The sequence below is a fragment of the Spermophilus citellus genome, assembly GCF_964194105.1.
Source record: "Spermophilus citellus genome assembly, chromosome: 4".
Taxonomy (NCBI): Eukaryota; Metazoa; Chordata; class Mammalia; order Rodentia; family Sciuridae; genus Spermophilus; species Spermophilus citellus.
Genome location: NC_138185.1, coordinates 28,737,374 through 28,752,274, shown reverse-complemented (window position 1 = coordinate 28,752,274; position 14,901 = coordinate 28,737,374).

Here is a 14,901-nt window from a genome sequence, read left to right as displayed (position 1 = left end):
CGAAGGGAGGGAGCGCGGGCGGGAGGAGGGATGTCGGGAGCGGGCGGGCCCAGGGGACTGGGGGCCGGGGGAGACGGGGGCGGGGCGGCGCGGCCGGCCGAGGGGCGGCCAGGGACGTGACATCATCGGGGGAGGAGCGGCCGGGCTCGGGCCGCGGCGGCGGGGCGGACCCTGGCGAGTCGGTCGCCGGGGTTGGGGGCTGCGGCCTGCGGAAGGCCGCGAGAGGGAACAGGTGGGACCGGTGGGGGCCAGAGGAGCCAAGGCAGGGAAGGTCTGGGTCTGCGCGGCTAGGGAGCCTGGCCCAAGGCGAGGAGCGTTCCTCGCCGCACTGGGGAACACCCACTGCCTCTAGGTCGCCTCCGGACGAAGCTCCAGCATCCTCACTGTCTCTTCGCTCTCCCCCAAGTACGCGTCGTACTCTTCACGTCCGACGTCTTGTTCCTGGACTTGCTCCTTTTTTGACACCTCTAGCTCTACTCTTCTCGTTCTCCATCCGCCCGGGCTGTCCTCCCAGCAATTCCCCCAGCGAACCTGACCTCGGTTTAACCTCGGCCAAGGACTTAAACATCTCTCTCTCTCTCTCTCTCTCTCTCTCTCTCTCTCTCTCTCTCTCTCTCTCTCTCTCTCTCTCTCCCCCCTCCTTAGGTTGGGGCCCAGACAAGCTGAGCGGTTTCCCTACACCTCCCATCCCTATTCTCCTCCCTGGGTTGCCTGATCATAAAGCGTTTTCGTAGCCCACCTGTGCCTTTCAGAAACCTCTTGATTTCTGATTGTAAATTGGACCTGTAGGTCTGTAAGGGCTCAGAGTCCAGCCTCACCTCTTCTTTCTCCCTAGCTGCCTCTCTTTGCAAAATCCATTCCTCTCTTATTAGTGCCTGGCACAGAATTCATCTGGCCCTTGACCCAGGAGCAGAGCCATTTCTGCCCCTCTCCCCACATTCTGGCCTGGTGTGTTCTGGCCAGGCTGTGTACAGGTCTGGAATGAGTCCAGCACTGTCCTGCAGAACAGCATGGTGGTGGCCTGCCTTTGCTGCTGCTGGCACTAACAGAAACCCCTGAAAATTATCTACCTGTCCCAACTGACTCCCATCCTCTTGTGAGGAGCCCCCAAGTGTGCAATCAGTATTCTGCCCCATTCTGACCCAGATGAAATGTCCCAGGGGACACTGTTCGGCCTCCCCCTACCCCAGAAGTTCCCCTAGGCCCTTTTCTGATCTCTCTTTACCATCCCTTCTGCTTCCTGCCTCACTGTCCATCCCTTGCAGGGGCTTCCACTTCTACCTCCATGTCTCCGCTTCTGGGCTTTTACCCTAGATAATGTTATCAAAGGATGGTTTCTTAACTCAATTCCTATCTTCATCTCTTTAGCCCACTCTCTAAACCTACTCTTCAGTGTGGCCTCTGGACCAGCAGCACTGACATCACCTAGGAGCTTGTTAGAAACATAGAATCTTACCCAGACCTGCAAAATCAGAACCTGCATACAAATGACATCCGAGGTGATTTATACATATTACATTTGAGAAGCAGGGCTCTCAAAATCTCCCCAAAGCTGTTCCATACTTGCTGCACTCCCTTCTTCAACCTTCTTACTTATCCCTGGCTCTCCTAATTTCCAGCAGGTACCTACCTCTCACCTAGTGAAGGGGATTCAGACAACCTTGCAGAAGCCTGCCAGCTCTCTCAGTGATTCACACTCATCCATGTTTCTCAGTCTCTTCCCATTCTTTCCTCTCCTCCCTCTCCAGAGATGGATGTGGAATCTCTTTCTAAGTCCCATTTCTGCTCTTCCTGAGATGACCTTTTAGGATCTTGATCTTCCCTCTTTTCTCTATTCAGATCTCTCCAGTTTTTTTTCTTTTTCTTCTTCCTTTCTTTTGCTCTTAGTCCTGCAGATTGAATCTAGGATCTTGCTCACACTAAGCAAGTTCTCTATCACTATGCTATATCCTCAGCCCCTTAAAAACATTTTATTGTGAATAGGTCTTGCTAAGTTGCCCAGTGCCTCAAACTTCCAATTCTCCTACCTCAGCCTCCCCAGTAGCTGAGATTATAGGAGTGTATCACGACCCTTCCCCTTTTTGGTACTGGGGATTGAACTCAGGGGCATTTAACCACTGAACCACATCCCCAGCCCCCCCCCCTTTTAAAGACAGGGTCTCACTGAGTTGCTTAGGGCCTTGCTAAATTACTGAAGCTGGCTTTAAACTTGAGATCCTCCTGTCTCAGCCTCCCAAGCCCCTGGGGTTACAGGTGTGCACCACTGCGCCTGGATCAGATCACCCCATTCTTAAAAGAATTTCTTTTGTTCCCATCTCTTTCTTCAGAATATGGGGAGAGGGGCAGAAATGGCTCTGCTCCTGGGTCAAGGGCCAGATGAATTCTGTGCTAGGAACTAATAAGAGAGGAATGGATTTTGCAAAGAGAGACAGCTAGGGAACTTTCTGAGAAAGTTCACAGGAGCACTCCTCCAAGGATGCAGCCCTAGCAAGCCCCTCCTGGAGCCCAGCTGCTTACTTGCTTCTGCTTTCAGACTCAGTGATCTCTCTGGTGCTCCAGGTCCTCTGACCTCCTGAAGCATGGGCTCACCATACCTCCTCCTCCTCCACCTCCCCCTCCTCCTCCCATGATCCTGGGGAAGCCATCCTGATGATCAGAGCACTGGCTGCTTCTTCTCCTACTCCCTAAGCATTCCAGGGCTGCTGCACTTGTTCCCTTCTCTTTTTCTCCTCTCAGAGGAGTGCTCTGTGCTTGCACAGTCTTAGAGACTCTTTTTGGAGAAATGATCTCCTAGCATTGGGCCTCTGTCATGCTTCTGTGTGTGCTGACCATCAACTGAGGACAGAGCTGGGCTAGTCCATGGCACAGGAGAAGAGTATCCACTTACAGGAAGTGTCTCTATCACATGTGGCTCTACATGTTGGCCTTGGTGGAGCTGTTTGGTATCCACACACTCATTTCCTAAAAACCAGTGCTTCCCTGTGCATGTCTCATATCACCTCCTCCTGCTCTGCACCAGGGTTGGGACTTGAATTATTTTTAATACTTTTCTGTCCCCTGTTTGTCAGGTTTTAAGTATTCTCTCTTCCATGTCCCTCTCCCTGACCCAGTGCTCACAGAGAATATTTTTTGGGTACCAGGGATTGGACCCAGAGGTGCTTAAATACTGAGTCACATCCTCAGCCCTTTTAAATTTTTTTTTTTTATTTTGTGACAAGATCTTGCTAAGTTGCTTAGGACCTCACTAAGCTGCTGAGGCTGGCCTCAAACTTGGGATTCTCCTGCTTCAGCCTCCAGAAATGTACTTCTCCAGTGGACTCCACCCTGGCTTGGAGGAGATATATGCCCTGTCCAGTCATAGCCTCCTCATCTATCTCCCCGTCAGCTGCTCACTCCCCAAACATCCTCCATCCTCCATCCTCCTGCTTGAATTGGGCCATCACCTGCTGAAGAATTGTTAAGAAGTGTCTTTCAGGGCTCCCCAAAAAGACATTTAGCAATTCAGCTTAGGGAAATTCTAGGTCCTTTGATGACTGATCCAGTTTCTCTTGCCAGCCAACTTTCCCTCTCTTCCCTTACGAGAGTTCCTTGTCCATCTAACATCTAACATGGAAATGCTCATCATTGCTCAAACTCAGTTCCCACACTCCCAGCTCCAAGTGAGTTTGTTTTACTGTCCCGTGCAGCAGGAATGCCGTCACTTAGGCAACATCTTTGTGCCAAGAGGCAACAGGGTCCCTATGTCTTTAGTAGTGTTGCATCATGTTTCCAGAAAATTCTTCCCAAGGTAGTTTTAGCAGACAGATACTCAGAATTAGGCTGTGACAGAAAGGAAATCAGTCATAAGTTGGGGCAGGCTCTTGACTTGCATGGGTTTTGATTCTGTCCCGACCCCATGGAATAGAAAGGAGCTGGCCAGGATGGCATAAGAAGGTTCCCAGAACCTGCAGCCCCAGAGAAGGGTTTCTGGGTTAGAGCTATAGATCTAAGGAGCAAAGCCTGTGAGTGATGAGGGCCCCAGATAGAGAGGCCAGTGCACGAATTCAGGGTTGGTCCTTGGGATCAGAGATGAGGATCTTGGCCTTAGATCCAGTTGAAAGTCCATTTCTTGGAATTCCATATGTTTTTATTTTGCATTATTTATCTCAGTTCCTTTGGCAGATTCCCCATTTCTACCTGCTGCAACTGCTTCATAGTCAGGAATTTGGGGGGCCTGCTGTGACTGTGAATACAGAATTGGAGGGGTGGTAGTGACAGAAGAGACTAGATCAAAGCCTACTGAGAATGTCACTCCCTTTTTTAGGCCTGGGTTCACCCTCAAAACCCAGGCTGGAGCCTCTGACCTCACCCTTCCCCTTCATGATATTTATGCTCTTGTCATGTGTTCAGTGCTAGAAAATAAGTGAAGAATAAAATGAGCCCTGTCCTTATGGAGCTCAAGGCCTGGTGGTGGGAGCCTGGAAAGCACTCAATATCACTCCAGAGTACTCGGGAGGCAGAGGCAGGGACAAATGCAGAAGAAGAGCCTTAGCCTGAGACAGGAGAAGGGCTTCTGGGGCAGAAGGATCAGCCTACAAAATGACAAGCTGAGATGAACCAGTGAATTTGCTGCACTCCCTTTCAAAGGTGAAGGGCTTTTAGCATCATGCTGGTGCCTGGCATGCCACACTAAGGGGCTTGGAATTAGTCTGACCGTAGAACAACATTTTTTAAGTCAAAAGGGGGGGGCTTCCCCCCTTTTTTGTTGTTGTTTGTTTTTCACCTGATGTACGGTTCAAACCATAGAAAACAGATTTAAGGTGGTGTATTAAGCTGAGCTACCCTTGCCCAGGATGTATGTTGTGCAGAAGCGCCCCCTGGAGGTCCCAGAATGTCAGTCTGGCACTTGGATTTACTTCCTGTTAATTACCTTGATGGGAATTAAAATGGAAGAATAGGAAAATTAAAGTATGCACTAGTTATGGCAACTCATGGAGTTCCACAGAGAAAACAAAAAAAGATGAGGGCCATTCCAGAAGGTTTCCTGCAAACTGTACTCCAACTCTCTGTTGACTCCTGAAGTTTCCTCAATTATTTCAGAAAACAAAAAAACAAAAAAAAACCACACCACAAGTGTTAGTCTTCCCTTCGGATCCACCCCACTCATGGCATCCAGGCTGAGTTATTTAATCTTGAATAATAACACAACGGCATCGATAATGGTAGACCCCTGGGCTGGAGAGTTGAGTTCCTATTTCTGATTTCTGGGCTGGAGCAAAGTCTGGATATGATCCCTCCTTATTCCTGGCTGTCCACACCCCTGCCAATCACAACCTCAAAGACTATCCGTCTCAGTCCTCACTGTGGAGTAGGAAGGGACTTTCTCTGTGCAACAAGAGAGGCCCACTCCATGGTATTTTGCAGAGCCCTGCTGTCCCCTTTTGTTCATTCTCTGGCTTGCAGAGAGGCTCCAGGGCCTATGGCTTTCTAACTTTACACCAGAACAGTACCCATCACTATCCAGGGCTGGCTACCCCTTAGGTATTCATAAGCAGTGGGAAAAAAAAATCTTCAACCAAAAGTCCACATATATGTATTTTACTGATGGAACAAGATCAAACACTTTCTCAGATTGCTCATGGGTGGGTGGGGCAGCAGGCAACAGGAAAGGAAGCCATCACCCCTGAAGTAGAGCAGGGCAAGGTAAAGGGTGAGGGGAGTGTCAGGGGATGGGTAGGACGGGCCTATTCCTCTTCTTTTTTTAAATATTTTTTTAGTTGTTGATAGATCTTTATTTTATTTATTTATACGTGGTACTGAGAATCGAACCCAGTGCCTCACACATGCCATGCAATGCGCTACTACTTAGCCATAGCCCCAGGCCCTGTTCCTCTTCTTTTCCTGGGTAAAGTGGGGAGAGGGCCTGGCAGAGGCTGATTCTTCATGAGGTTTAGTCTTCAGGATCTCATCCACACTTGCTCCTTCCAAGATGCCTTCAGGGTTTCTTGTGATGGTTATATGTAATTTTGCATTCACAATTCTGTATTCTTCTTAAGGACCTGAGCCCTCCAATTTATAGATTTCAGGCAAAACTTATATCTTCTAGTGGTATCTGGAGTTGGGTAGGAACAATTCAGGTAAGAAAGAGCAAAAATCTAAATTAGGACATGGCCAATGGGACATTTAAGGATGTTCAGGGCCAATGGTAGCTTGTCTCTAACAGTTGGCACCACATATTCTTGGCTAAACTTGAATATTCACACCAATATGTCACTCCATTCATCACTCCAATTAATATGATCAAGAGGCTGGGCCCACATCTGTTCAATTTGTTTCATATGGAATTTAGGGCTACTATCAAGAGAACTTCAGATAGTAAGATGAAGCCAATCTTCAGTATTAGCTTCAATCACGCCAACCCAAGGTTTCAGTCCCGGTCACCTATGAATATATTCCAAGGGACCTTTAGATCTTATTTTAGACAGCCAGGATATAGTCTAAGTCCAGGACATTATCCATTACAACATGCACAAATGATTTTTAGCTTATCTTTGATGTCACTACAATAATTATAGGAAGGAATAATGAGCCAAAAGTCAGTCCCCATGGCTAATAGAGAGACAATCCACACCCCCACATACAAACATACAACCCCAAAGAGTGACATGTCACTTCAGTTCAGGATTGGTAGCTGAATTTGATTTGGATCACCATGAAACTAGTTTGGTTCAGCCACATAGGATATGTCACCAAATAGCTGCAGCTTTGGTCACTATACATGAACTAAGGCCACTTGGGTTGCAGGAAAAGCACATGCATTTGTACCAGATTGAAACAAGGTTGTGCTGAATGTTGTTGTATATGCGTCATGGAGGAGCTTCCATATTCAGGAACTGCCATAACAGGGCACAACTGAATAATTGAGAACTGGCTTTGCCCAGATGCATTTCTCTGTTTTCATATCACCTGAGCAGCATGATCAATTTAGAGGGCGTTGGGTTGTTAGCTGAAGCTGCTGCTCATCTCAGATGGACCAGATGATGGTTTTGCGAGGCTGCAGTGCTGAATCTAGGGAACAAGGGGCACATTAATCCCTCCCCACTCTCTGTACCTTCCTGTGTCTGAAGGTGTCTTTTTACTAGGCCTCAATGGCTCTGAAAACAGTGTATGCCATTCCAGTAGCTATAACTTCATCTTTTTTCTAATCTTTCCCTAATCATACCTAGACCTTTTGGATGGGCTGGGCATGAGAAGGACTAAAGCCTTTTTAAATGAAATGTTCAGAGACTTGTTTTTTTCTCCCAACTTGGCCTGTGTGGGCTGGTGTGGGAGGCTTGGCACATGGTGTGCTCAGCCAAGTGGCCATTACCTTTGTGATCTAGGTCCACATTAATCCATCAAGAGAATCTAGGTGCTAAATCAGAATGAGAATTATGTTTGCCAGACTGACACCTGGAGTATTTACCAACCCGGCTGGCCTGGGGTTGCTGTTACAGAAAAAAAGGGGGAAAAAAAAGAAAAGAAAAGGAAAGGAAAAGGAAAAGCACCATTGTCAAGAATGATCAGATCCCAACCTTCAGAATAGCTCTATGCAATCTTTTATCCCTTTGTCCTGATAATTACCCAGCAAGAGGCCAAGAGGAGGTGATCCTAGCCTGGCAAGAAGTCGTGGCTTCTGCATCAGAACCTAAGAGCTCTTTGCATTGCACCTAGCCTATGGTGGTGCATGAGCTGCCATGTCTGGTTTGATGATGGATCCCGGCAATGATGGTGACGGTATGGGTTGGTCTTATTCCAGAAGGACCCTTACCATGGGCATCTCCATCAATGACCCAGGCTGTCTGATGGGCATCTGCTTCTGTTTCCACAATTTGTGGGCTCCAATCTTGTGAACAAGACATCTAAGCCATTAGAAATAGCAGAAGATGGTGGCAATGCGAGGCTCATCATGGGCTGTGTTGTTCAGGACTATCAGCATTGCCTTGAGTTCTGTCAGCAGCTCTGTGGGTCTGTTAGCTCATGCAGGATAGAAATTAAACTCAGCTAACAAAAGAGGTTAGTAAGAATTATATGTTGCATTGATTCACATAGCAGGGTGGCATAATGGCAAGGCAAGGTGTCTGCTTCATAGAATAGCAAGAAAATATGATTGTTCTATTGGCAGAGTGGTGAGGAAAGGTAGGTACCTCTTAGGTGGAATGGCAAGAAAATTAAGAGGTGAACAGCAGTGTATGTTTGAGGACTAGAAATTAGCATATTCATAAGTTACATTGCAATCTTTCATTGCAACTGTACCAATGCACACAGTTAAAAAGGTACCTAAAATTGTGTTAGGTCTCCTCCCCTGGACATATCTTTTAACATGTAGATGCATTTAAATGACAGCCTCAGTTACTTTGGGGCCAGCAGTTGTGTCAGATCTGTCGGCACTTGTTTAATGCTGTCCTGTTGTTTCTCCTGAAAAATGAGTGGTAGGGGAAGGTCCTCCTGCCATGTATTTCAAGCACAGAGCATGCCTTTTTTTTTCTTTTTTAATATTTTTTTAGACATTGATGGACCTTTATTTAGTTCATTTATTTATACATGGTGCTGAAAACTGAACCCAGTGCCTCACACATGCTAGACAAGCGCTCCCTCCACTGAACCACAACCCCAGCGCTGCAGTTTTTTTTTCTGACTCAACTCTGTACTTACCCCTGTACTTCTTCCTCACAGCCACTGAGCAGAGTGACTATGCCCCCTTTTGATTCTGCATAGTTGGCAGTAGGTTGAACATGGACACCATAAGGCATCAGCTTAGCCAAACCACCAGCATGCCAGACCAGGCACTGAGGGAACCCTCAGTGACTTGAGCTTTACTTCAGGTGGTGAAGTATGGAAAAAAATTTCCCCCACAGGGATTTTTGCTGCTACTTTTTCATGAAAAATCCATATAATGCTAGAGCCAGGGCAACTGTGCTTGCTCTTGAATGTAACATTTCTATTTGACAAGTAAGGATTTTTGTGCCCTTCTTTTAATAATCACAGGATCTCAGTTAACACATCTCAAGATGGGGGCTTCAGTATGGACAGTGACAGGACCTCAGGATCAGTAATAAGAGTAGTTTCCTTTTTAAAAAGGGGGAAAATGTGCTTGGTGACTATGTCCAGCAGGGGGCGCTGTTTCACCGAAAAATGACCTATCAGTAATCTGAGAGTCACTGAATGATAATGCTCTGATTTCCTTTCTCTTCTACACCGTTTCTTCTGGACCATCCAAAAAGGCTCAGGAAACACCTTTGCACCTGCAGCATTCTCTGAGTGAGACCGCTTTGATTCTTACAGGCAATCAGTGCAAGCCTGCACAACATCACTACCAGCGATACATTCAGCACTGAAATACATTCAGCAGTGGAAGCATTGAATTGAGCCAAAGTCCCAATAGTCCATATTACTTTAATTTGCCTTCTCTACTGCAAACTTTATTCAAACCCCATTAGTTGAACTTGGGTGATTTTTTTTCCATTAAGGGCAAACAAACCAAGGAGCTTAGTGTTGGTGCTACTAGTTGCAGATCATACAATTCCAGCTTGGAGAGCAGGAAATACAGGGTAGGTGGGCAACTCATAGTGGGCAGCTGGGAGGCTTTTATTTGTCCTTGGCCTCTAGTTTCAGAGTTGTCATTGCTGCTACTTCTCTCCCTGTGGACCTCTAGATCTGTCCAGAGGGTGCTTGAGCCCAGGGAACACTTTCATTTTTGCCCACCCTTCATTGCAGTCCTTGGTGCCTTCAACCATCCCTGCATGCATCCACATGGCTAGGTAAGATGGTGGCCCAGGACCTTGGGCTCAAGAGAGCTGTAAGTTTTGAGGTCCTTACCACCACGAAGCTCCTAGCACACTCAGCTTTTTCATTTAGGCAGCTGGGTAAACTGAAGAGGGAAGAGAGGGACCAGGGAGAGAACAAGACTGCCAGTAAGCAAGGCTTTGTGTTCACTTTTGGATGTGGGTGGCCACCTGTGGGGCTCAACCAAATAAATTTGTGGGGTTTTGATTCACCTAAAGCTCCATGTTAAACATCATGGTTGACACCATTTATTTCAGCTTTGGGTACTCTTTGATTCATATTGCCAGCCACGTTCATATTGCCTTTTGGGTGGGGCTTCAGGGCTTGCTCCCTAAATGGCATGACGTCACTTCCTCCCTCAGCATGAGGGAGCATGAGCAAGAACCAAGGCAGCATTCAAGTGACTACCTCTCACTTTGTGATTTCATTAAAAGGTAGGACAGTGTAAGACTCTTACACTTTCATCCTGTGACCCACTAGGGTGAGAAAAATTCACCAACATATTCCAGGAAGTTTTTTCGTATTCCCTAATCTGGTCCACAGGGTCCTTTCCTTCCTCTTCCAGAAAACCATGTGTATTTTAGCATCCCATCCTTGTTGCAAATGTCAGCATCTGGCATTTGAATTTACTCTGCTGATAAGTTAGTAATTAGCCTTTTACTGGTTCATGGATGCTGGCAAAGAAGACTCCTGGATCAGAGATGAAGGACTTTATTATGTGAAGAAGCCTGACAGTAGATGGGGCAGAGAGAGAAGAAGGGAGGGGAGGGGGGATAGGAAGGGGATAGGAAAGGCAGCAAAATACAACAGACACTAGTATGGCAGTATGTATAAACGTGGATGTGTAATCAATGTGATTCTTCAATCTGTACACGTGGTAAAAATGGGAGTTCATAACCCACTTGAATCAAATGTATGAAATATATGTCAAGAGCATTGTAATGTTTTGAACAACCAATGAAAAAAAAAGAAGCCTGATAGATATTGCATATGCAGTGGGTTTGTGTGGCATTGGAGGAACACCAAGCTTAGGGAACCCACCTGTTTTATAGTAGGATAAGCAAGCCTATACTTTATCCTGGAGGGAGATATTACCTCATTTCTCAAGGTTGTTCACTACAAAAATAAGCAATAGTATACTTAAAGAATAAATATATAATATGATATCCAGAAGTGACTGGTATAATTGAGAAAATAGGGCTGAGTGAGATGATAGATATTAGCAGTTTCATGTTGTTTGACCTAATATGTATATAGTAATTTAGTATAGATGGTTCCTGATTTATGATGTTGGGAATTAAGATCTTTTGACTTTACCCCAGTGCGAAAGCATATCTGTACAATCATTCTGGTTTTCACTTTCTGTACACTGTTCAATGTTACATGAGCTATTCATCACTTTATTATAAAACAAGTTTTGTGTTAGACGATTTTGCTCAACTGTAGGTTGGTGCATGCATTCTGAGCACATTTAGGGTAGGCGAGGCTAGGTTAAGTTATGATGCTTGGTAGATTAGTTGTTAAGAGCATTTTTTAAGGGGCTGGGGATGTGGCTCAAGCGGTAGCGCGCTCGCCTGGCGTGCGTGCGGCCCGGGTTCGATCCTCAGCACCACATACAAACAAAAGATGTTGTGTCCGCGGAGAATTAAGAAAAAATAAATAAATATTAAAAATTCTCTCTCTCTCTCTCTCTGTCCCCCCTCTCACTCTCTCTTAAAAAAAAAAGAGCATTTTTTAAAAATAATGAGAATCAAAGCCAGGGGTATCTACCACTGAACTATATCCTCAGACCTTTTCTTATTTTTTATTTTAAGATAGGGTCTCGCTAAATTGCTGAGGCTGGCCTCAAATTTGTGATCTTTCTGCCTCAGCCATCTGAGTCACTGAGATTATAGGCATGCACCACCATGTCCAGCATAAAAGTATTTTTTGACTTAACAATATTTTCAATTTATAATGGGTGTATTGGGATGTAATCCCATTGTAAGTTAAGGAACATCTGTTTTTCTATTTTCACCATTAATTTATTTTTCTTCCTTTTTTGTCTTTTTAGAGCTTTATAGTTATACATAGTAGTTGGATTTGTCCCTACAAACTCATATATGCATGAAATTTGATTTCAGTTCACAATTTCCCTTGTTCCTTCCCCTTTTTCCCTCTTGTCTTCCCTCCTTCCCTTATCCTTCTTTACTCTCTCTTCTAGACTTCCTTTCACCAGTCTATTAATTTGTATTCGATTGGTTCCTTATATAATCTTATCCTTCCCTCCCTCCTTTCCATATTTTACTCTAGCTTCTGTATATAAGAGAAAATTTTTGACCTTTGAGTTTCTGAGTTTGGCTAATTTCACTTGGTATGATATTTTCCACTTCCATCCATTTACCAGCAAATTCCATAATTTCATTGATTTTAATAGCTGAGTAGAACTCCATTGAATGAATATATATATATATATATATATATATATATATATATATATATATATAATCCATTCATGTATTGACAGGCATCTGGTTGATCCCATAATTTAGCTATTGTGAATTGTGCTACTATAAATATTGATAAGTCTATGTCACTGTAGTATGACGATTTTAGATCTTTTGATAAAATACCTAGGAGTGGGATAATTGTGTCATATGGTGGTTTCATCCTTAGTTTTGTTGAGAAATCTTCAAAGTACTTTCCAAAGTGGTTGTATTAGTCTGCAGTCCCACCAACAACATACGAGTGTTCCTTTCTCCCCACAACCTTGCCAGTATTTATTGTTGTCTGTATTCTTGATCATTTCCATTCTGACTGGAGTGAGATGAAAATTTAGTGTAGTTTTGATTTGCATTTCCCTGATTGCTAGGATGTTGAACATTTTTTTTCATGTATTTATTGGCCTTTGTGTTTCTTCTATTGAGAAGTTTCTGTTTAGTTTTTTTTTTTTTTTTGCCCATTTTTTTGATTGGGTTGTTTGTTTGGTGCCAAGTTTTTTGAGTTCTTCTTATATTCTAGGTATTAATCCCCTATCAGAGGAGTATCTGACCAAGATTTTCTCCCATTCTCTAGGCTCTTACTTCACATTCTCAATCTTTTACTTAACTGTTCAAAACTTTTTATTTTAATGTCATCCCCCTTATTGATTCTTGGTTCTATTTCTTGTGCTTTGGGAGGTCTTGTTAAGGAAGTCTGTGCTAGCACCTATATGATGGAGTGTTGGCCCTACGTCTTCTTCTAGAAATTGTAAGTTTTCTGTCTAATTCCTAAGCCTTTGATCCATTTTGATTTGTATTTTGTTCAGGGTAAACGATAGGGGTCTAATTTCATTTTTTTCTACATATAACTATCAGTTTTCCCAGCACCATTTGTTAAAAGACTCTCTTTAAAAAAAAACAAACAAACATGTTTTGGGCATCTTTGTCAAATATCAGACAGCTTTAGGTTTGTTGGTTTCTGTTTCTTATATTCCATTCCATTTGTATTCATGTCTATTTTGGTGCCAATACCATGCTGCTTTTGGTACTACAGCTCTATAGTATAGTTTCAGATCAGATATTGTGATGCCTCCTGCTTCACTTTTCTTACTTTGGCTATTCTTTGTGTCTTATTCTTCCAAATGAACCTAAGAATTGTTTCTTTCTAATTCTGTGAAGAATTTCATTGGTATTTTAATGGGGCTTGCATTGAATCTGTATATTGTTTTGGTAGTAAGGCCATTTTGACAATATTAATTCTGCCTATTCAAGAACATGGGATGTCTTTCCATATTCTAAAATCTTTTTTCAGTTGCTTTCTTCACTGAAACATCTGTATTTTATATGGTAAAAATTCTTACCTGGAGGAATGATACTGAAGCAATTAGCTAAACTTTTTGGAGTGAGAAAAAGAAACCTAAGTCTTTATCTCTGACTTTTTACAAAACTAAATTTCATATAGATTAATGACCTTAACTACACAAAACCATAACAGCATTAGAAAAAATATTTGAGAACACATTTATCTTAAAGTCAAGGAGGCCTTCTGAAGTAAAATTTATAATTTTGAGGGAAAAGATGGACACATTTCTGTATTATGTGAGATGCAGGTGTAAATAACACGAGCAAGCTTTAGGACGTATCATGAAGGGGCTGTAGGCCTCTTCTTCCCTTCCTTATTCCTGCTGATTGGAATGCTGGAATTAGAATATATCTTGGATCTGGAATAACTTTGGGAATGAAGGTCATGCAAAGTGGACTAGCAAGATAACAAGTCTGTGCCACTGGCATTGTAAAGGATCATTTCTGCCTTGGATCATCTATTGGTGAACTCCGTTGTGAGTGAAAATTAAACCCCCCTCTTGTTTAGGCTATGGGTATGTTGTATGTTATTTTTTTTTTTTTGAGGCAGGGTTATGCTAAGTTGCTTTGGGTCTCATGGAATTTCTGAGGCTGGCCTCTAACTTGTAAGCCTTTTGCCTCAGTCTCCCCAGTTACTGGATCACAGGAATGTAGAACCATGCCCTGCTCATAACTTAAATATTTTAAAAATTTACCTAGTGTCTAACTAACTAAAAACACTCTAGCAGAGCTGAGGTTGTGTCTCAGTGGTAGAGTGCTCACCTAGCATTCATGAAGCCCTGGGTTCAATCCTCAGCACCACATAAAAAAATAAAATAAAATAAAGATATGTATCCACCTAAAACTAAAACATAAATATTAAGAAATAATCTAGCAAATTTTTATATTAAAACTATTAGAAAATTGGGGGGGGGGTCTTCCCTGTCATTGATATCATCTCACTCATTCTTTGCCATCTCTGACCTCCTGGTCTTTCCCACTTATCAAGATATGACACTTGGACTCCTTCCAGAAGGCCATCCCCTTGCCTTGGTGAAAGTCACTATGCTGGTTCACTCCCATGATGACAAGACTAGGCCATCTAATATTATGGGTCTGAGTTCCATCTGCAGGGTCTCCTCAAGCTCTCCTTGACACATATTCCCATATTCCCATCTGCTCCACCTACAAAGTATGAGTGGAATAGGCTCCTCTCTTATCTTGCTTGCTCAATGACTCCCACAAGTACTACTCTTTGAATACGTTGGGATCTTTAAATTTTTTTTCTTACTTGCTT